General features: G+C 34.4%; 1 long non-coding RNA gene across 1 annotated transcript in view; it reads right to left on the bottom strand.

Annotated features, from left to right (window-relative positions):
• Nucleotides 1-24,158, bottom strand: part of LOC143235128 (uncharacterized) — a 93,803-nt gene that overhangs the window by 864 nt on the left and 68,781 nt on the right. Inside the window, exon 2 of the long non-coding RNA XR_013018932.1 lies at nucleotides 1,043-1,121. This is a non-coding gene — a long non-coding RNA (uncharacterized LOC143235128). The remainder of the gene's footprint in view (nucleotides 1-1,042; nucleotides 1,122-24,158) is intronic.

The following is a 24,158-nucleotide window of genomic DNA, read 5'->3' as shown; positions in this document are numbered from 1 at the left end:
CACTAAATTACCCTGTACAACTGAACAACATAGATACGTGGTTCACTAAATTACCCTGTACAACAGAACAACAGAGATACCTGTTTCACTAAATTACCCTGTACAACTGAACAACATAAATACCTGGTTCACTAAATTACCCTGTACAACTGAACAACATAGATACCTGGTTCACTAAATTACCCTGTACAACTTAACAACGTAGATACCTGGTTCACTAAATTACCCTGTACAAGTGAACAACACAGATACCTGGTTCACTAAATTACCCTGTACAACTGAACAACGTAGATACGTGGTTCACTAAATTACCCTGTACAACTGAACAACATAGATACCTGGTTCACTAAATTACCCTGTACAACTGAACAACGTAGATATCTGGTTCACTAAATTACTCTGTACAACTGAACAACATAGATACCTGGTTCACTAAATTACCCTGTACAACTGAACAACATAGATACCTGGTTCACTAAATTACCCTGTACAACTGAACATCATACATGCCCAGTTGACTACTTCACTGGTACATCTGAACAACATACAACTTTAAATAATAATTATAAATCTGTACGAACAATTTCACTCAGATATACTTTAGACTTTATACTTTTGTAAGATTTATTGAGTGTAAGTCACAAAGATGTGAGAAACCAATCGAAACTTTCATGTTTGTTTATATGTAAAGTCTGACAAGATTCTACATTATACAATTTACCTGTTGTTTTTAACCCTTAATCTCAGAGCTTATAGACGTGTTTTAACAATAGACAATTTATTTACTGTTTTTTTAACTTCTTATCCCAAATCATATTGTTGTATTTGTTATCTAATTCTCATTTCTTGACATAGTAAATACTCAAGCCTCGTTTTTGTACAATTTTCTTAGAGGTTTACTTTTGACAGACTTTTTATCTCATCCTTTATAATGTTACAGAATGCGATATCAACACCTATCAGTGAAGCCCGACTTTGAAAGCAGCTGTAGACAATATTTGATTGGACAGAGAACATTATGTACTGCTTGTTTTATACATACTGTGAACAGTGGTGTCTGTCCATCAGTTCATCTGTCTCCTGTTTATAACGGCTTCACTTCTCATGTTGAGTGTGAAAAGCTATGGATGAAGTCAAAGTACAACATTAACTTTTTAAATAACAGTAGAACAGGTATGAATAATGTTAACAACAAACAGGATATTCTACACTAACTTGTTATGAATTAATAACACTATGTATCAGAATGTGACATAACGGTTTGTTATTGTTAAATTGTTCTTAGCAGAACACTTACTATACAAACATGGAACATCAAACACAGAAAACCAAAACTCATGTAACACACTTACTCTGCAGTATTATACAATCTTACAATTTGTCTTTAGTCACTGCTACACGAGGGCTATTTGCGCTAGTCGGCCATAATGTAGCAGAAAGACCAGATGGAAGTCAAGTAGTCATCGCTACCAACCGCCAAGTCTTGGTCTACTATTTTATCAACGAATAGTGGGATTGACTGTCGTATTATAATGTCCACATGGCTGAAAGGTCTATCATGTTTGGTGTGGCGTGGAGAAGTACACCGGCCTTTTGTATCATTTGTTAGTGAATATCTCATCATATACAAACATGGATCACCATTTGGTTCCTCGACTCAAATCACTACAAGTTGATGTATATATAAATAATTTACGTAGGTTCTCATACATTTTCTCGCTTAATTTACAATGATAACTGTATTTATATATACACATATATACGTATGTACATAGATGTAGACGGACGGGAATTTAAATAGAGATGTTGTTGTTTTTTGATTTTTTTAGGGTAACACTGTCTTCTCAGTCAACGTTGTACGAATGTTGATGACGAAGCTACGTATGGACAATTCCACAGAAACTGCGCATGTCAGGTAGATATCAGTGGTTGTCTGATTTAATAACAAGCTCAGCGATGGTAAAAACTATTTTAAAATTTGAAGAAATATAAGCATATGAGTATCTAGAAAACTATAGGAAAATATCAGTATATTTAGTGAAGTATTTGTTGTATTTTTTACTTTATAAGTAATTCTATCTTTTTAAAAGTAGTGACATAGAAATTCAAAAATGTTCCGGTGTTTGCCCTGTTTGGCATTGTTTAGATTTTTATTGATTACTTCAATTACCACTTCTCAACATATTTCACACCTGAACATTGATAATAAAACTGTAAACAGTTTCAGGTTTGTTTTGTTTTCTTTTAATAAATAGCTTAACCTTTTAAGGTACTCATATACATCAGAATTCCCAGATGTTGAGTGATTTATAGAACTGCGTATTCTTAAAAAAACACATTAACTCATTACAATAAAATTTATGTCAGGCTGTGACTGTTATATAAGATTAAATATTAAAATAAATAGATAGAGCTTAAAGGATTTACCGGAGTTTTCAAAATCTATAAAATAAAAATTAGTCGTAGAATCACTAGAAACAAAAGTCCACGAAACGTATTAGGGATTTTATTGGAAAGAAATGTAAACAGCTTTCCAAAGGAAAATAAATGTCAGAAGAGAATAAATAACTGTTTTTATAGGAAAGTCATCAAAGCGACTGCGCTTCTTTTCCGTTTACTCGGAATCACTTATCTTCTGCATCAGTCCTCATGACGATACTCACCTACAGAGGGAGTACATGGTAACTAACGCCTTCTTGTAGTCCTCCAAGTAAGTATTTCAAGTCTGATTTTATATGAACGGGGAAAACAGAAAAATGTGGGTGTGGTTCTTACTGGCCATAAATCTGTTATTTTCACATCGCTTCCAAGTCCTTGACAGTGCTGGATATTAAACCTTACGGTCCGTCCAGTTACTATTATTTCTGTATCTTACACAATTAGAACTGGCATGGCCTAGCGCGTTAAGGCGTGTGCTTCGTAATCTGAGGGTCGCGCCAAACATGCTCGCCCTCCCAGCCGTAGGGGCGTTATAATGTGACGGTCAATCCCACTATTCGTTGGTAAAAGAGTAGCCCAAGAGTTGGCGGTGGGTGGTGATGACTAGCTGCCTTCCCTCTAGTCTTACACTGCTAAATTAGGGACGGCTAGCACAAATAGCCCTCGAGTAGCTTTGTGCGAAATTCCAAAACAAACAAACAATATTGTTATTGAAGGTCACATAATGACACCTCAACGTCTGAAAGAGCGGCCACGTATAGTAACTAAGGAGACAAGATATTATAATGAGAACCGAACTGTGCGAAGAAAAAACAAAATTTTATGGAAGAAAGTTTCTCACACTGCATTTCATGGGTACTTCGTCCAGCACAATTTGTAGGTATAACGTTTTCTATAAATATTTTAATTGTATATTCCCATGGAAACATTTTATACATCTGAATTAAATTCTTAAAATAAGAAAAACAAAAGTTAGACAATTAGTAAGTAACATTCACTTTACTCCACAACCAGTGAGAAGCCTAGTAATTAATGTTAGCAAATACTTGTCTGTTTTCAATAACGTCGTGTTGAAAAGTTTAGAAAAAATTGAACATTTTCTATAAAAAAGAGAATCTTTTTTACGACAAGTACTGCATGGGAAAGGTTTCGGACTGTTCTAATATACACTATATTTTATTATCTGTTAAATGTGGTACCGTTTATTGAAAAAATAAGTTTTAAACTCCATTTCTTAAAACTGTATCTATAAATTATATCAATAAAAAGAATATAATCAAATCTTCAGGTTTAGTCCTAGTGAAAGTAGGGCTCTTGTTATACGAAGAGTATTTAATATTCATTTCTATGGAAAAACAAACGCTTGTTGTTTGTATCATAGTTACTTTTAAAATTATCCGAATTTAGAATGCTAAAGTGAGAATTTTTTATAGTTTTTCTTAATAGAGACATTTGATAAATAGTGACACACTGTATTTATTATTTCAGTCAAATAGACACAGATATGCACGTCATGTCGTTTATGTAATAGTGAGATTAGAAAATATAACTTAATTAATTTTTTATATTGGATTTACCTAAAATATATATCCTGAATGTTATATAATGCTGCAATTGTTAATATGTAGCGTAAAATATCTTACATATTCCACATTCACTATTTAAAGCAAAACAAAAATAATACATTATTTCTACCTAAATAACTAAAATACATTGCTGAAATAACAATTATTTAATCAAAACTAAAATATATATCGAAAGTTAATTACTAAAAAAAAAAAAAAATCTTCATATTTAAATGGAACGATTTTAATGAAGACTACATGATATTTGGTGTTGGTTAAAGTTGTTTGATGTAGATGGTTTCTTTAAGTATGAATTCCAGATCAGTATCATCCCTACAAAGAATATTTATATTTTATCGTTCGTGTCCTGTTTCTTCACTATGTTAGCGTATAAACGAAAACCATGTGTCACCGAACATTTCTGTGTGTTTTCATGAACAATCCCGTATTTTATTAGTTCTTACTACTAGATGGCGTTCGGCTTTCTCAGTACATCAGGCCATGCAGTTTTCTTGGGTGAAAATATGGACAAGCCCTGAACAAAGATAAATTTGGATGTCTTTAGTCAGAAGAATTCCCTTCTGTATGATATGGGGTTAAACTTAATCTGGAACTAAAACATAATTTGTGAGTTATAAAAGCGGTTACCTATCACCATATTGATCTGTATTTTTTATCCTATTTTTTACTTAACTGTTTTTTTTATCCAACACCAACTTGTAAGCACCTTTCACATGTTATGTGCACACCCACATATCATATTTTAAACTTTAAGTAAAACATAATTATAAATGTATACTAACAGTTTTATTCATAAATACTTTAGACTTTATAATTATGAATCATTCATTCAGTGTATGTCAAGAATTAAAACCAATCCAGACTTTCATGTTTGTTTAAATGTGAACGAGGCTTCTCCAGTAGACAACCTACCTATTGATTTTGACTCCAAATCCAAATCCTATGTTGTTGTTAACTAATTATCATTTCTTCACATACTAATTACTCATGTCTTGTTTTTTCGTACAATTTTCTTAGTGGTTTACTTTCTGCAATCTTTTTATCTTACCTTTTATGATATTACAGAATTTGACCTGAACAACGACCACGACTTGTGAGTAACTTTCAGATGTAGAGTGCACGTTTATATTAAATATTAAACTGTAAACAAGAAATAATTCTAAGTCTGTATGAACAGTTTTACTCAGAAATACTTGTAATTTATAATTTTTGACATCCATTGAGTGTTAAGTAACAAAGAAAAAGGAAAGCAATGATTGGACAGAGAACGTTATCTACTACGTTTTATACAACATACTGTGAACCGTGGTGTCCGTTCATCTGTCTCCTGGTTTGCGTTAGAATGAAAAGCTACACCAACGTGTAAAGGAATTAATAACACTGGTCCACACATCAAACATGTGACGTAATGGTATGTTATTGTTGAGTGGTTCTTAACATGACTGAAATACTCAATCATTACTCTTGTGTTGTTGGTATAAGGAATATAGGTCTTGAAGGTTTGATTAATAACAACAAAACATACCAATCATTCAAATTAATATAGAATTTTGTCTGATGAACAATTAATTTTATGTTTAAAGGACATTAAATCTTTCATTTGTAGAAACACTATATGCACAGTGAGATAAAGAGAACTTTAAAACGGATTGTTTGGAAAAAGTTGTTTCTTGTTCTATCTGAGATGTTTACCCACTTTTAGGTTCCAGTTACATACAGATAATTTGGAACACATTTTAATCCTAGCATTTCGTTACCATTATATAACAAATACTATGCTTCATATATTTTAATATAATTCATTCTCCAATATGGTACAGCACTTATTGTACAGAGTTACAACGTTAAAATCATGGTTTAAGTATTATTAGTTAACAGATAGCCAGATATGGCTTTACTACAGAAATAAATACACACATAATATAATTTAATTTTATTTAATGTTATACTTGGAAAAATGTTTATTTCACAATATATTTTTCAACAATTTATTGACTAATATTTTATTCAGATATTTTGTACTCGATATTTTGTCGTGATTTTATTTGAATATTGATTTCAGATATTATTACATTATTATTTGTCATATAAAATGTCGAGTTTTGTTTACATAGTTGTATTCATAGTTAATGGTTTGTTTTGATTTACAGAATTCTACCAAATATACTGAGCATAATTATCTGAGAGATAACTTGAAATTACTGGTTCAAGTGTTAATGGAAACTATAAGAAGAAGACGAAGGAGAAAAGATATTTCTGTTTGTCTGCAACATTAATTGGTTGAATTCAGAGTATTAGAAATGTTTGATTGACAGACACAAACTTTATTTTGGAAGGACAATGTAATAAGATTCTCAAAATGTTTTGTTTGGCATCGTTTTGAAAATATTTAAAACTATATACTCATAGAAGATTATACCAGATTATTGGGTACATAGTCTAAAATATCTAATTTCATACTATTTTCGATAGAATATTTTTTGTTCTCACATAACAGCTACTATTGTTCAGTGCAGCCTTCAATATGCGAAAATATTTTTTGGTTCCACTAGCCTTGAAATTCTCATCTACCGAATCGTTTCAACAATGGTTCATCTGCATTGTAGCATGTAAATAAACAAGCACAACGCTTCACTGAAACATACTCTACTATCAAAGCTGGAAGCTGGCTTCCTATTTACTGTAGAACACAGTCTTCAAAGTTGACAGAAAAGAAGCAACCAGAAGTGTGAGGGAGAGTAAAGTATCAATGGGAAATATATCTTCAGTGTAAAGAAAACATCAGCTTTGACACGAGATATCTACCTAAAATAACAGGAATCACATTGAGAAGCTCATATTGACTTGGTGGAGGAACCTAGATGAGAAGTCCTCGGAAAAGTGTCCACAAGATGCCCTCGGGTGTGACTTCTCTTCTTGGAGGAACACACTTGTGGGATAACGTGTAAATAACTAGGTACACTCTTTTTCTCTATCTTGAAAGTAGGGGTCACGACGCTAGGGTGTAAAATGACATTCTTAACTGTAGATATCCGGGCTGATCCACCTTCTTTCCCATGTTGGGGGGAGGACATCTTAGCAGATACAGTACATAAAGTTGTCCACTTTTTTTTTCACATGGTAGAGTGGGGAGCATCTTAGTAAACACAATACATATAAATTAGTCCACCTTCTTTCCCATGTAGAGGGGAGAGTATCTTAGTAAACACAATACATATAAATTAGTCCACCTTCTTTCCAATGATAGAGTGGGGAGCATCTTAGTAAACACAATACATATAAATTAGTCCACCTTCTTTCTCATGGTTGAGTGGGGAGCATCATAGTAAACACAATACATATAAATTAGTCCACCGTTTTTCCCATGATAGACTGGTGAGCATCTTAGTAAGCACAATACATATAAATTAGTCCACCCTCTTTCTCATGGTAGAGTGGGAGCATCATAGTAAACACAATACATATAATCAGTGATGTCGAGAAACCCACTTGGCAGAGAAATATATATACAAAAAAACGGCTTATTTTGGTTGAGAAGATATTTTACATAGAAGAGCGAACAACGTTTCGACCTTTTCGGTCATCGTCGGTTCACGAAGAAAGAGGTAACTGATCGGAAGCTGACCACATGTTTGAAAGGTGTTGTGTAAATGAAACTTGGAAATGTAGAGCGGTGTTAGATGTTTGAATATATAATTTTATTTATTTTATTATATTAATATAGGTATAAATGCGTTCCTTTATGTTGGTTTAATTTGGGTTTTAGTTGTTGTATAAGTAAGGCTTCTTTAATTTTGCGTTTGTTTATGTTTGTTTTTTAATTTAGTATTTGAGTGTTTTCTATGGTTATTAAGGTGACTTTTATGTTCTTTGAATCTGGTTTCCATTTTTATATTTGTTTCTACAATATAGAAGTTGTGGCAGTTATTACATTGTATTTTTGTAAATAATGTTGGTGTGGTGTTTGTCAGTGTAGTTTTTTTGCATAGTATAGACCCTCAGTTTTGTGCCTGGTTTTGAATAAAATTTAATTTTATTAACTGGAATGTCGTATTTTGTTACTAGTTTTGCCAAATGTTGGTTATTTGTTTGTTGATGTCAGGGAATATATGGTATACAACAGTATATGGTTTCGTGATTTTGATTCGTGAGATGTGTTTACTTTAGTTGTTTGATTTTGCTTTCTGTCTGTAGGTGTTTGCGTGTAATGTTTTCTACGGTTTTGAGGAAAACATTGATGTTGATGAAGTATTGTTTTATTTTGTCTGATTCATCGTTAATTTTATCTGGTGAGCATCGTTTTTGGCTGTGTTTATTTTGGTTTCTTAGTGTGTGGAGTTTTATTTTGTTTCATGTGCTGAGTCCCAAGGAATGTATAGACCAGTATGGGTGATTTTTCGGTGGATTTCTGTTTTAATTGTGTGTCGGTTCTTGTAATTTTGAGGTTAAGAAATGATATTTGGTTGCTTTCTTCCTGCTCATTGCGTTCTTTCTGTCTATACTATGTAAAAAGTACGCTGACAAACACCACACCAACGTTATTTATAAAATACAATGTGATAACTGCCACGACTTCTATATTGGAGAAACAAGTAAAAAATGGAAACCAGATTCAAAGAACATCAAAGTCACCTTCACACGTTTTCGAACACTGCAAGTCAAATAAACACAACATAACCATAGAAAACACTCAAATACTAAATAAACAAACATAAACAAACGCAAAATTAAAGAAGCCTTACTTATACAACAACGTAAACCCAAAATAAAAAAATATAAAGGAACGCCTTTATACCTATATTAAATGTAATAAAATAAAATTATATTATATATTCAAACACCTAACACCGCCCTCTACATTCCGACACCCAGTTACACAACCCTCCCAAACATGTGGTCAGCTTCCGTCAGTTACCTCTTTCTTTGTGAACCTGACGATGACAGAAGAAGGTCGAGACGTTGTTCGCTCTTCTATGTAAAATATTTTCTCGACCCAAGCGAGCCGTTTTGCATATATATTACAATACATATAAATTAGTCCACCTTCTTTCCCATGGTAGAGTGGGGAGCATCTTAGTAAACACAATACATATAAATTAGTCCACCTTCTTTCCCATGATGATAGAGTGGGAAGCATCTTAGTAAACACAAGACATATAAATTAGTTTACTTTCTTCCAATGAGAGAGTGGGGAGAATCTTAGTAAACACAATATATATAAATTAGTCCACCTTCTTTCCCATGATTGGATGGGGAGCATTCTTCCCAACGCGATACATCTAAACGGGTCCACCTCCTTTCCTATGATATAGGGTGGGAAAACTCCGAGCTAAAACATTACATCTAAAGTGGTCCACCCTCTTTTCCATGATTGGGTGGGGGCATCCTAGCCAACACAAGACATCTAAACTGGTCCACCTCCTTTTCCATACCAGATCTCCAAAGAACCAGCCTGCAGGAGATGGTATGAATGGAGTTTCTCGGCTGACTGGTATGTTCTTTGGCTGCTACAGCTCCTTCTGAAACAAGATAAACCTTTTAACACAGTTAAGATGTCTTCTCTGTTCGTTTGCCTTAGAGATTTTTCTTTTAGACAATTGCCATCTTAGCTCATGAGATTTCTCATCGTTCAGCATGTGTCTTCCAACAATCTCAGAAACACTAACTTCCTATTTTCTAGTTCTCTGTGGTATTTAAAAATTTGTTTTGTAGACTTACTGGTTTTTAATAACAGAGATTTGCTTTGTTTCTTGAATTACATTTTTTTTCTATTTATTGACGTGGAAGTCCATATCACTATTTCTCTATCCTTTGTGAGAGAAGAATGTTTACCAATAAGTGAAATTTCAACAGTGGCGAGGAGATGAAAGGTACGTGTTGATGACGTGACAGTCACTTTTCATATATCAGTGAACACCATTATGTAGCCTGCAACTTTAATCACATATATATTTGACGTGACAGCCACTTTTCATATATTAGAACACCATTATGCCTGCAACTTTATGCACATATATTTGACTCTCTTTCATCCCTTCGATTTCAATAGGAAATTCAGCAGAAGGTCAGCTTGTTTGTTTACGTTCATCTACTTCTAAGGCTATGTGAACTTCCACTGAGGACAGTATTCGACCATTCTCTCATTATGTGGGCTTAATTTCTAATGTATATTCCATTCCAGGTCATTTTCCCTCTTCACAATCCCGTTTGTATAAATCTAATCCTGATGTATCACTTGTTTTTCCTCATTTACTTACATCTGCAAAAATACTGAGTTCTTTTTACACCAACTACATTTCCAGGACCATATGTCTGGTTCTCGTAGTCTTACTGATTCATTGATTAAGAATTATAGTTATTTTTTACATGCACAAATTCACAAACTGTGGTATAAATTTTGAATTTTTGGAAAACTGACCCTTTTATTCAGTTCAACTACCCAGTACACAATTATCCTGTCTTTTCCTCAACCTTCTTTGTGTGCCTCCTTGCACTTTACGTCTTCATTTCATGTCAGAAGTACTTCATAGAGATGCTGTTCCCTTTGGAATGATTCTTGTTCCATCCTATTTTCTGCTGTGGCTTGTTCTATACAATGTTTCTTCCTCTGGTCCCACATGTCAAATAATGGATGGATTACAACCATTCTTACACATAGGATTTCTCTCCAGTTCTTTTTCTCTCAACGATCAGTTCTAAACCTGTTCAATTTCATCCACTTTGAAATCTATTCTGTTTTCTGTTAGGTGTTAAGAAATTTACAATTTAAACAATAACATCATTATCCATTAATAAGAATCACGTGAGTTCGGATTGAAGTTGCCTAAAACTAGTGTCATGCAGATACTCAAGGCAGGTGTTCACAGAAGGTATAATCTCTGTGTGAAATGGTAAGTGTCTAATGGAAACACATTTTCATGTAAGAAAATGTTAATTTTTTCCAAAACCAGATGTCTTATGAACTAACCAGTTGGAGATAATAAAATGGGGGTTCCAATCTTTATCTCTACATTTGACACAATAGTTTTATGATGTGTTAAAATGTTTCCTTCTTGTTTTTTACTTTAACGTTTTTCATGCTGTTTATTACTTTTATTATTCTACAGTTATTAAGTATCTAGTTTCAAAATTCTTCCATTTAAACACAGAATCTTAAATTTCGTGTTACTGTTCATACACTTCTTTCACCTGGGATATTTTGCAACACATTTCTCAATCGGTCTGAATTTTCTTTCTTTTCGTTTAGTTTGATGCAGTCTTAATCTGTCTACTAGTGAAGTAATTTCTTTACTAGAGGTAATAGCTGTAATTGAAGTCCTTATGCCTTTGAGTCACACTCACTTTCACATCTGTTACTGTGGAAAACAGAATCAATGGAACCTGGTATCCATTACTCAATACCTATAAGATCCTTTGTATAGTGAGTTCTTTCAATACCCAAGTGTTCTGATAGTGATCTAATCAGTGAAATACTCAACCTCTGTACACATTTACCACCCATCTCAGAAAGAACAGTCATAACTTTTGGTCCCCAATACCACATCGTTTTGCTTAGATGGTAAATTAATTCTATTAAGTTAGACCAAGTTACCTATATATGTTTCCTTCTCAAGGTTTTATACGTCACTCAGTCCACACCTGCATCTGTCCTTTCGATAACACATTTATGGCCAGCTGAAACTTAATTTCCAGTCCTTATCCTTCACAAAATACCCCCTCTAAGTACTTCCCCTTAAATATCACTCATTCATCAGACTCGGTGTTAAATTATCATTCCACTATCACCACTCTCCGGTTTCAAACGTGGCTTTTGGATTAACTGTACATGTAGCTTATTTACTTTTCATTTCTATATATCATTTTTCCTATACTATACTACACTAGAGAATGTTATAACTGTACAATCTCCTGCTGGTTAGTTTGTGGTAAAACTGGTTTTAGAAAAGTACTGGACCAACCAAATAGTATTAGTTGGTTAAGACACCCCTGTCATATCTTCTTCAAAAGGTTGATTCCCAGGTGGTCTGGTATTGAAAGGAGACAGACTAGTCTAGATGCACTGTGTTGGCTAGGATATCACACATTACCATGGGAAAGGTGGACCAACCATCATATCTACAATTAAGGACGTCATCCTCTTTTTGACACCCAGTTTAGTGAAACGTACTGTCAACATGGGCGAAGACTGTATCTGGTTATGAGCGTTGTCCCACATGTGTTTTCCTCTAGGTTGAGATGTTGCACTCCAATAGAGATGCATTTGGACACTTTCCGAAGGGTGCTCATCACTGTTTCTCAACCAAGTCAGTGTGAGTTTAGGTAAGATATCGACTCACACTTCTGGTACTTCTTTTCTTGGAAGCGGCTGCGACAGTAGAGGTAGTCACGTTCCTGTTTTAACCTTGGGTAGGTGGAACTAGTGTCAGCAGAAACTGAACAGTAAAACCATCTTATGAGAAGTGGTATCTATCGGAAATATATTTACGGTGTATGAGAAATATTAAGTTTTCATAAATTCACAATCAACGTACAATAACTTTTCTTTAAAAAATATAGACACTACAGATGTCAAGCAAAGCTGAAAATCGACATTACCAAAACTGTATTCAAATTTTATGTGTGTATTCTAGTGTATATATAAATAACCATAAATAAACGTATTTATTGGTCCTTCTGTTTGTAAGTTCAAAAGTAGAATTATTTGACTTTGTACAAAATATTTATCATCATAACTTATCTGAGTGTTTAACCTGTAAAGGCAGATCGCAGATATAATGACACATTTAAATGATATAACAGTAATATCTGATTCCATGTAGTCCAAAACATCAATTATGGTAAGGATATTGTTGAAACGTGTTATTAGAAGAGATTCAAAGAGACTATATCCACATGTTCAGACTTATTTATTGATATGAATAATTGAAATCATGTATATGTTTTGCAATAAGATTTGATCAAAACTGCAGGTGTGCTGTATAAATAAAATTATAAAAAAAAAAAACAACAATTAAAGAATGAATTATTTAAACAGTGAACAGACAGTTTGTCTGATATATTTTCATTACAGTGGTTCTTAACCAATATGAGGAATTTCTTTACATTTGTTAATTTCAATACAACTACATACTGAAAATACAAGGTACTAACTAATTTACATTTTATAGTATCTTTGTATAGTTCTACTATTATTAGATAGGCTTGTTTAAAAGATTCTAACAAACAAGTTTTTAAATCTTCATAACATGTTCCATCCTACCTGATTCATTCAATACTAAATTATTATTTAACAGAAACTGATCAAGAAAGCATTTCTATATTTACTGAAATATTAAAATTGTTCATGTATGATGATTTAATACATTTTATACTTTTTAGTAGGATGCACAGGGTTCAGAATGTTATATTAAAATAATGTTGAATAACCAAATCAACATCTTGAATATAAGGTTCCAGTTGTGCAATAACAACATTATTTGCAATTTAGTATGTAGTAGGATGTCACTAAGACTTTGTCACATTTGGGAATGTATGTGATGATCATAATGAAAAATAATCATGTACATGGATTGTGAAGATATGTTCACATGAAGGACTTTTCAAGATGGAGATAATCCTTAAACTTGAATTAAGAAACAAGGCAACATACATCAACATTTTCAACAACTTTCACTAACACTATATTATTGGGATACCTTCATTAACACTATATTAGTCCTGTATGACCAGATGAGTAGTCCCAATGTGAGGGTGACGGGTTCGAATCCTGTCCCACCAAACATGCTTGTCCTTTCGGCCAAGTGACGATCAATCCTAGTCTTCATGACTAAAAGACCAGGTGAAGAGTTGGCGGCCTTTCACTGCTAAATTAGGAACGGCTAGCGGAGATAACTCTCATGTGACTTTGAACAAAGTTCAAGCTACACCAAACCAATTAACACAATATCACTGATATAATTTATTATGTAAGAGATATATTCGACTTTTATTTTGATATAGTTTCGTTGATGTGGGTGTTTACTATAAGCTACTTTATTAATACCATTTTTACGATATTAACACCAATAACAGCTTCGCTTCTGTCACAGTGACACCCATGTTGATGTCTCAGAAGTCACAGTGACACTTGTAGAGGTAACTGAAAGCGGAGCTAGTTTCACTATCTGACATTTTGTGTGTAAATATGACGAGTTTCTGTAACGTTTATTACATACAGGAAATCCTTCTGTTTACAGTTTTGACTGATGATTTACATAAGGTAAAATGTCAGTAATTTGGAATGTCTATGACGAACTCCTATTTCAACCTTGCAACAATAACCAAAGACTTAGCTGCCGTTCACAGAGACACAGTTATGGACATTCCAGACACAGAATACCTGGATGTTTTCAGTTACTCAGGGTTCATTGCCTCATATTGAAGGTATAAAAAGTTTAGATGTCTTGTAATAGGCTGGGTATGCAGTATCAGACTCGTTCATTTTGGTAATGTAGTCGAAAGTAAAGAACTGGTATAAAAATTGTTAAACTGGACCTAGATGTGTTCTATATAATCACTTTTACTTACTTAGCAGTATTTCATATGTGATGATGGTTGATATCTTTCTTTACCTAAAGAGAATCAGCTTGTTTGTCAGGTTGTTCTATAACGTTTACCACATTTTTTGTGTTAGACCTATATTGTTTGTTTTTGAAATTTCTCGCAAAGCTACACAAAGACTATCTGAGCTAGCCGTCCCTAATTGAGTAGTTTAAGAAACGAGGAAGGCAGCTGGTCATCATCACCCACCGCCAACTCTTGAGCTACTATTTTATCAACGAGTACTGGGATTCACTCATTTTATAACGCCACCTCGACTGAAAACGCGAGGATGCTTGTTGTGACAGGGATTCGACCCGTTTTCTTCAGATTACAAGTCGAGTACCCTAACCACCTGGCTATGCCGGTACGTTAGACCTGGAATCTAGATCTAATTGTTTATCTACACAACGCTTATATTGTAACAATACGCTACATGTACACATTTTAATTTACAGACCATATACTAGTGAAGTTTTTAATGTGTGATTGGATCCAAATATTCACATTTCGTGTGAAACAAGCACCACCTACAGGCTGCTAAATATACTTACAGTTTCTGAGATAATATAATGTATTGATGATATATGTGTAATTAATTTGTTAAATGACTTAAAACTTACAAAAGTTCTATCTTCATATTGGTGAACTACTAATCCTATTTGACAATAAAATAGTAAAAACATTAGGACCAACACGGTGATTAACTTACCAGAAGTTCACATATGGACAAAAGTTTATATATTAAGGGTGTATTTCACATGCTACCCTGTATATGTAATCATAACTTATGGTTGGGGTAGAGTATTGTTTTAGTTGGGCTTGGTTGGGTCTGTATCACAAAATGTCTGTTTTTGAAGCATTTGTGGTTATAATATTAATATTCGTGATGTACTCCGATAAAACAGTGCACCTTCAGATGTACATCTCTAGAATTAGTGGTTCGATTCTCTCGGTAGACGCAAGAGATAGCCCAATATTCATGATAATTTCATTCTCCAAAAGAAAATATTTTAAATACGTTACGAATATGTTTGTAACTACGTCAGTCACAACCACTGTCCTACAGTCGTTTTGTATGGGTTGTAGTTCAACTAGAGGGTCAGGACTTGACTGTACGTAGCACGTGCATGACAGAAATATGATGGTGTTACTCACGTGCAGCAGCCACATTATTCTACATGGAGACACCAACAAAGATAACCAAAGGTCAACCCTGTATTTTTTCAACCAACTAGTATTATTACACGATTCATTTCTAAGTATTTAACTGAAAATAGGGATTCTTGTTTTTTTTATTTTGTTATTAGGTCCAATATAGCGGAATAAACAAAGCCGACCAGGTGCATGAAGTCACGTGCATCACCTTTATAATGATTTCATACACGTTACTCTGACACCTACATACAGACTCAAGCCAGTCACAGTGACATCTATAACAGTCTCAGTAATGTTGACATTCATAACGGTCTCACACTAGCCACTGTCACCTATAACAATAGTCAAATCAGTCACTCTGACGAATATAATCGTTCATCAACTCTGATTCTGACACCCAAATCGTCTCACACCAATTATACTGACATAAATAATATAATCAACCCAAGTTCCACTGATTCTCATCCGTGGTCTCACAACAGTCACATTACCTCTAATTTAAATAATAAAACATAGATAGGGTTACTATTATAGTGTTATTAATTCTCGAAGTGGTTACGTTAAAAATAATATTAAACACATGCTTATTGATTCCGAAATAATCTTTTACCAATGAATCATTTTTTGAACATTTGTTTTGTTTTGCTTTAAATCCATCAAACAACAAAGCATAACCAGAAACTTTCAAATTTCCTACTCTGAATACATCATGGGTTATTACCAGGTGGTTTGTTTACTGAGTTTCTTCCACAAATGTCTTCTTTAGTCGTCCCTAATTCTTGAAGCGACAGACTAAAGTGGGATTGATCGTCACTTTTTAACGCCTTCAAAACAATAATGGTAGAGTTCGAATACAAGAAATCCGTTTAGCTGAGCATTTTATGTCTTAAAATTTGATGGTTAAATAAAGGAAGGCAAACAGAGACTTAGTAAATACATTAGATATTACACTTTATTACAATCAAACCATACAATTAGACTGATTAGTCAGAGAAACAAGTACAATGTTATGAATTTCGATTAATTTATCACTGTGTTCAAATGTTTAGAAACGTTTTATTATGTATTAGCCAGATCTAGAACTTCTGAAAAGAAATATGGTAAACAATCATCTCAACTGGTATATAAAACAATCTGATATATAAATCTGTCGGTTTATAACCAAATAAACATGTTTACAGTTCTTCCTATTTGTTATAAAATTATCAAATCACTTTATCTTGTTAACAGCGATGACCAACTCAGAGTTAACTGTACGTCTTGGATTCTCGCGTCTTTATCAGCCTCTAACGAATCATATTATGGAAAAAGACTTAATGTTATTTTGTGTTATCTGTCTTTCTTTAACATGTCTAAGGCATCTAGAAGGAAATGTATACATGTCAGTCTCATGTTAATTGTTTATTAATGTGAATGTTTTCACTCACCATATCAAGTTGTGTTTATTAATAAATATAATCAAACATCAAGCACGCCCTATATATTCCTGAACTCAGTTACACAACCCCCTTCAAACATATGGTCAGCTCTTGGTCAGTTACCTCTTTCTTTCTTTGCCAATCTGAGGATGACCGAAGAAGGTCGAAAAGTTGTTCGCTCCTATACATAAATATTTTCTCAACACAAACCAGCTGTTTTTACATATATAATTTACTTCATGTATTATTTGGTTTTCATTGTGTTGAATGGTAAAAAATACATATACAACAATATTAGGGGCAGGTAACTATCACAGTGAATCAGTCAATAAAATACATTGTATAACGTTATTCATACTGACTAATCATAAAAATCACAGACAGTTAAGAACCGTGATTGGTTTAGTAATTAATTTTATGTTATTGCTGGACATTTCAACTTGTATCATCTTTATGGGAATAGATATTCTGTTACCTTAAAGTTGAAAACACGACAAAATAAACGTTTACTGAAATTAAAATATTTATAAAAATATAAGGTTTTATATAGAAAGTTTAATAGTTTATACATTTTGTTTTAAAAATGGTAGACATTTATAATAGTTTTGTAAAATGTTAACTTTTGTGAAACTAAAATAGTGTTTTCTTGGAACTGATATACAAATATATAATAAACACGTACACACAAACACTTGTTAGCATGCTCTTTGACAACCTTTATCTCTAGACATCAATGTTTGTATAGTAGTGGACACAGTAGTAACAATAGAACAGAATTTTTTACATGAAAAATAAAATAGCAAGTTAAAATAATGAATTTTAAGTTCTGGAAAACTTATTTCAGTTTAACAAAACTGGTAAATCAGTTCATATAATTTCTTTGTATCTTGAGACTGGTTATTTCCATTAGTATATTAACATTTAGATACTTTTCATGTTATGGTAATTATAAGAATGCATAATTGTAAACAAACGAGAATATATTATATGTTAGTCACATTACATATGTCATCTCAGGCGTTAAAGAGGCCTCTCGCCAAACACTAGCAATATAGTTAATACGTGAAAAGGTATCTGATGTATTAACCAGTCAGTAGAGACCCCAGCAGTACAGCAGGTATGCCTGTTTCGACATATTTCATTGTTATTGTTTGTTTTGAATTTCGCGCAAAGCTACACGAGGGCTATCTATGATAGTTGTCCCTAATTTAGCAGTGTAAAACTAGAGGGAAGGCAGGTAATCATCACCACCAACCGCCGACTATTGGCTACTCTTGTACCAAGAAATAGTGGGAATGACCATCACATTGTAACTCTCCCACAGCTGAAAGGACAACCATGTTTGGTTCTGACGCATCCCTCAGATTACGAGTCGACCGCCCTTGCCATACTTGCCATGCTGGGCATGTTCACGTTTCAAAAGAACATTCTTACAGGCATTTCCTCTGATTTCTTGACTTCTTTCCATGAAGTAAACTGCATTTCCGTTGGGTTTTTCAGTGATTTGTGAAAGGATGAACAAAAAACGATCTAGTTCCGATTTCCTTGGTTACATTTACAAAAAGTGTATATATACATATGTTTATCTTTAAAATTAATATTTATCTGACAAAAGCTACTTTTTAAGTATAGTTTATTTTATATTTATTTAGTGCTTTGCACAAGTCCCTTGTTGTCCCTAAACATTATATTGTGACTTTTATCTTTATATTCCATGGTAAGAGTAGTCCAAGAGTTCACGGAGGATGATGTTAACTAGCTGCCTCATTTGTAGTGTATTAACTTCAAAATTAGGGACGGCTTAACATCCACAAATAAATAAACATATGGGAAGTGATAGTCACTATGGACAAGTTTTACATTATCAAGGTGGCTGAACAACGTGATATTTACTGTCTGGAACACAATAGTAACAAACTGAAGAGTATCTCAATATAACCAAACTTACTTCACATTCACAAGAACTTCAAACAGAACTCTTCAGTAAAAACTACTGTCTTTTGTGGCAAATAAGCTATATTGTTTGCTGTACTTGTTAAGACAAAATAGATATAAAAAAATATGTAAATATGGATTGTAAACAAAACAAAGGAAACCGGATTGGAGATACTGTAAACATTATTTACTGAAACTAGAAACCCTTATTTTGGTTCCACGTTTTACCTTTAATTATATTTGGTGTTTTCAAAATGAACTTTCTTTCCTAATTCTTTTATGGCGTCTATTTTGGATTTTAAATTCTCAGTTTTTTACTTATTTTGTATATTGGATTATGAGCAAAGGATTACGGGGTTAGTGTAGCAAACTTTATACACTGTAATGATAATAAACATAACTAATACCAAGTTGATACGGGTCGTGATGATTTACTGTACTATTGACTATTTGATCACATTTGTTTGAAATATAAAATGTTAAACTGCAGATGGAGATTTGTTTGAGAATATACTGAGCATTAATAGCTGCTGTGTAACGACATTATCTGTATATGTATGTATAGTCTTAGTAATAAACAAACAAAATTTTAAAGTGTTGTTTGAACTGAATATTTACTATTTAAGTTGTTTTCGTCGTCACATTCTATTCGGTTTTGTTGTGATCCATTTTATGAAACACTACAGTGGCTCATGATAAAATTTGTTTATTATGATCTTGTTGGCTTCTCTTAATTTATAGTGGTTTCTATTTCTCTCTTAGTCCAATAATATAAAATTAGAAATCTTTCATTATTCACCATATCTTCATTTCCACACAAATCAGAAATCATTGCAATATAAAAAATACAATATTAGAAACATTGCTTTACGTGTATCATTTCTGTAGCTGACCAACTGTAGTACAATTAGAAGTAATGTATTGTTGTCTTTTCTTTCCCTCCGTAGCTTCCTGGTTTATCAACACACCTTAATTATTCTGTTATTCTCTGTGAAGAAGACACTATATGTATTATTTTTACACACTGTTCTGTCTGAAGAAACACAGAATTTTATTAAAGTTTCATTTTTCAAATGAATTTAAGATTTTATGTTTTAGTTTGTGTGTTACTAAATAAAATAAAGTCTCGTCCTCTAATTGGAATAAAGCTTCTTGGTGTGGTAATTTTATTTTATGTCATATAATCTGTCGTACGTTATGCAAGTGCTCTACAAACTTCACCACTACATCACTAACTAGTAAGGTTGGTATCGAACCCTGGATACTTGGTACAACGGTCAAGTGGTTTTCTTACTGAACTAACGTGCTGGATATTCGATAACTAAGTACAAAGTCATTGGACAGTTTCCTACTTAATGTTATGTATCTATAAATCATATTTTAGTTGCCTTCTACTCGCTATGGTACGTCAACCTATATCCATTCAGGTTTTAAAATATTTAGTATTTCCGCTACTAATTTATTTTTTCTTAATTACTCAGTAAATAAATCGTTTAAAATACTAAAAATAAATATCGAGTCCAATCTATCGGTTAGTTCGTCAACTGTATTTGAGAAATATCCGTTTTGGAAGATTATTCCCCATCAGTTACCTTGAAAATATATCAGCGGTATATTTTAATACCTTTAAAATGTCAACTGTACTTATATTCAACATCAATGGTTTCCAAGCTCTTGATTAACAATAATTTCTCTTGATTAACCATTTTATGATAGCAAATTCTGCTGTTCTTTCGACTTGGTTTGGATTGAATTTCGCGCAAAGCTACAGTTCGGCTATCTGCGCTTACCTGTCCCTAATTTAGCAGTGTAAGACTAGAGGTTGGGCCGTTAGTCTCGAGTTAGTATCTGTGTGCTCCATTCACCCTACATCCTCACTTAAAAATAAATAAGTCGTAACAACACGTACTATCAGTCGAAGTTCCAACAGCTCAGCTAAACCAACCACTCGGCTTGCCTCCTCACCGTTACGTGACTGGCGAAGTCTTGGAGGATATTTTGAAGTAACTAACAACAGTTTGGTTAAAGTAAAGAAAGAAGTTGAGGGTAGAGAAGTTAGTTTAAGGTTCTATAAGTAGTTTTAAGTAGAAATTAAAATTAAATAAGTAACTATGGCTACTGCTGGCATAGACACTACTACTACCAGAAGAGCTGATGATAATGTGGAAGCTGTGCCAGATCCACCCACTCAAGTAGGTTTGTGAGGGCATTGAGACACTACTACTACCAAAGAGATTATGATAATGTGGGAAGCTGTGCCAGATCCACCCACTCAAGTGGGTTCGTGAGGCACTAGACACTACTACTACCAGAAGAGCTGATGATAATGTGGAAGCTGTGCCAGATCCACCCACTCAAGTAGGTTCATGAGGCACTAGACACTACTACTACCAGAAGAGCTGATGATAATGTGGAAGCTGTGCCAGATCCACCTCCCACTCAAGTAGGTTCGTGAGGGGCACTAGACACTACTACTACCAGAAGAGCTGATGATGATAATGTGGAAGCTGTGCCAGATCCACCCACTCAAGTAGGTTTGTGAGGCACTAGACACTACTACTACCAGAAGAGCTGATGATAATGTGGAAGCTGTGCCAGATCCACCCACTCAGATAGGTTCGTGAGGCACTAGACACTACTACTACCAGAAGGGCTGATGATAATGTGGAAGCTGTGCCAGATCCACCCACTCAAGTAGGGTTTGTGAGGCACTGTGACACTACTACTACCAAAAGGGCTGATGATAGTGTGGAAGCTATTGCCAGATCCACCCACTCAGGTAGGTTCGTGAGGCACTAGACACTACAACTACCAAAGGGCTGATGATAATGTGGAAGCTATGCTGATCCACTCACCTCAAGAAGGTTCGTGTGGCACTAAACACTACTACTACCAGAAGGAAGCCATGATAATGTGGAAGCTGTGCCAGATCCACCCACTCCAGGTAGGTTCGTGAGGGAATAGAGCACCAATACTACCAGAAGGGCTGGTGATAATGTGGAAGCTGTGCCAGATCCACCCACTCAGATAAGTTCGTGTGGCACTAGACACTACAACTACCAAAAAGGGCTGATGATAATGTGGAAGCTAAATGCCAGATCCACCCACTCAGGTAGGTTAGTGATGAGGAACAGACACCAATACTACCAGAAGGGCTGATGATAATGTGGAAGCTGTGCCAGAACCACCCACTCAAGTAACAGGTTCGTGTGTGCACTAAACACTACTACTACCAGAAGAGCTGCATGATAATGTGGAAGCCGTGCCAGATCCACCCACTCAGAGTAGGTTCGTGAGGCACTAGGACACCACTACTACCAGAAGGGCTGATGATAGTGAAGCTGTGCCAGATCCACCCACTCAAGTAGGTTCGTGAGGCACTAGACACTACAACTACCAAGAAGGGGAAGCATTGATAATGTGGAAGCTATGCCAGATCCACTCACCACTCAAGTAGGTTCGTGTGGCACTAAACACTACTACTACCAGAAGAAAACATGATAATGTGGAAGGCTGTGTGAGATCCACCCTCAGGTAGGTTCAATGAGAATGAACACCAATACTACCAGAAGGGCTGATGATAATGTGGAAGCTGTGCCAGATCCACCCTCAGAAATGGTTTATGAGGCACTAGACACTACAACTACCAAAGGACTGATGATAATGTGGAAGCTGTGCCAGATCCACCCACTCAGAGTAGGTTCGTGTGGCACTAGACACTACAACCAAGGGCTGATGATAATGTGGAAGCTGTGCCAGATCCACCAACTCAAGTGGGTTCGTGTGAGCACTAGACACTACACTACTACTAGAAGAGCTGATGATAATGTGGAAGCTGTGCCAGATCCACCCACTCAAGTAGGTTTGTGAGGCACTAGACACTACAACTACCAAAGGGCTGATGATAATGTGGAAGCTGTGCCAGATCAACCCTCAGGTAGGTTCATATTAACAGGCACGATACATTTGTTTCACTCTAAACTGGACAGGGATGTCGAACGTTTTATGGTGCATGAAATGAAGCTGTTAGAATATCTGGTTGGACAGACGCACAGAAATCAGACATTTTAAAACTAAGAACAGCAGGAAAAGCAAAACGTTTCATTGAGGCATTGTGTGAAACTGTAGTTTTTCAGTTTTAACACGTATGCTAACAGAAAAATATGGTAAACGAGAAACGCCAAGCACAATCATGGCACAATTACGAAATATGAATCAAGAAAAGAGCGAGTCTGTTCAGTGTTTGGACATAGCTACAAGAGCAAGGTAGTAGATTACGTGGAACTTAGATTAGATGATGATCCAAGATACACTAAAGTCTGAGTATGAGCGAAGGTCGCTTAGTGATAGAGCTCAGGTGATGTTAATGAATCCAATACCCAACGACACTTATTAGATTTAATCGAGGAAACAAGAAAGCAACAGATATACAAACACAAGCAGTCTGTAAGTATGACAAGTAAGAGTAAATATGAAACAGTAAACTGGCAGAAACGGACAAAATAAGTACGAGGACTTGCAGTGTTGTAAGTGTGGTAAGGTTGGCCACATAGCAAAAAATTGTTTTATAAAACAAACTGAGCCTGTAAGTTGTTTAACTATTTGTATTTTAGTAAGGATTTTAGAGCAAGGGTTAATTCAGAGGTATAAGATCTTGGTTAGACGACATCTTGTTGAGATAGAAGATTTGTTATTAGGATTAAAGGATATTAAAGATAACGTTTAGATTTCAGATTTGTCAACAGAAACGTGATTTAATAGATGCAGGTGGAAATGTTCTGAAAGTTTTGTTCTGAACCACAACCACAGATGATTTACGTGAATTAAACAAGAAAGTAGACCATCAAAGACAAGTATCCAGAGAAATGATTCATTTAATAGGTGAACAGATGACTATAATGACTTCATTAAACCAGACACTTGAATTACATGAACAGGAAATTAAAAGCGTGTCTAGAGCATTGGTAAACATTACTAACAGTTTGATACATACTAGAATAAGACAGGCTGAGCTTCATAAGGCAGGAATTGTAATGTTAGTTTT

Source organism: Tachypleus tridentatus, chromosome 2, assembly GCF_004210375.1.
Source record: "Tachypleus tridentatus isolate NWPU-2018 chromosome 2, ASM421037v1, whole genome shotgun sequence".
Taxonomy (NCBI): Eukaryota; Metazoa; Arthropoda; class Merostomata; order Xiphosura; family Limulidae; genus Tachypleus; species Tachypleus tridentatus.
The sequence above is the reverse complement of the archived record's forward strand: the minus strand, read 5'-3'. Positions and strand labels throughout refer to the sequence as shown.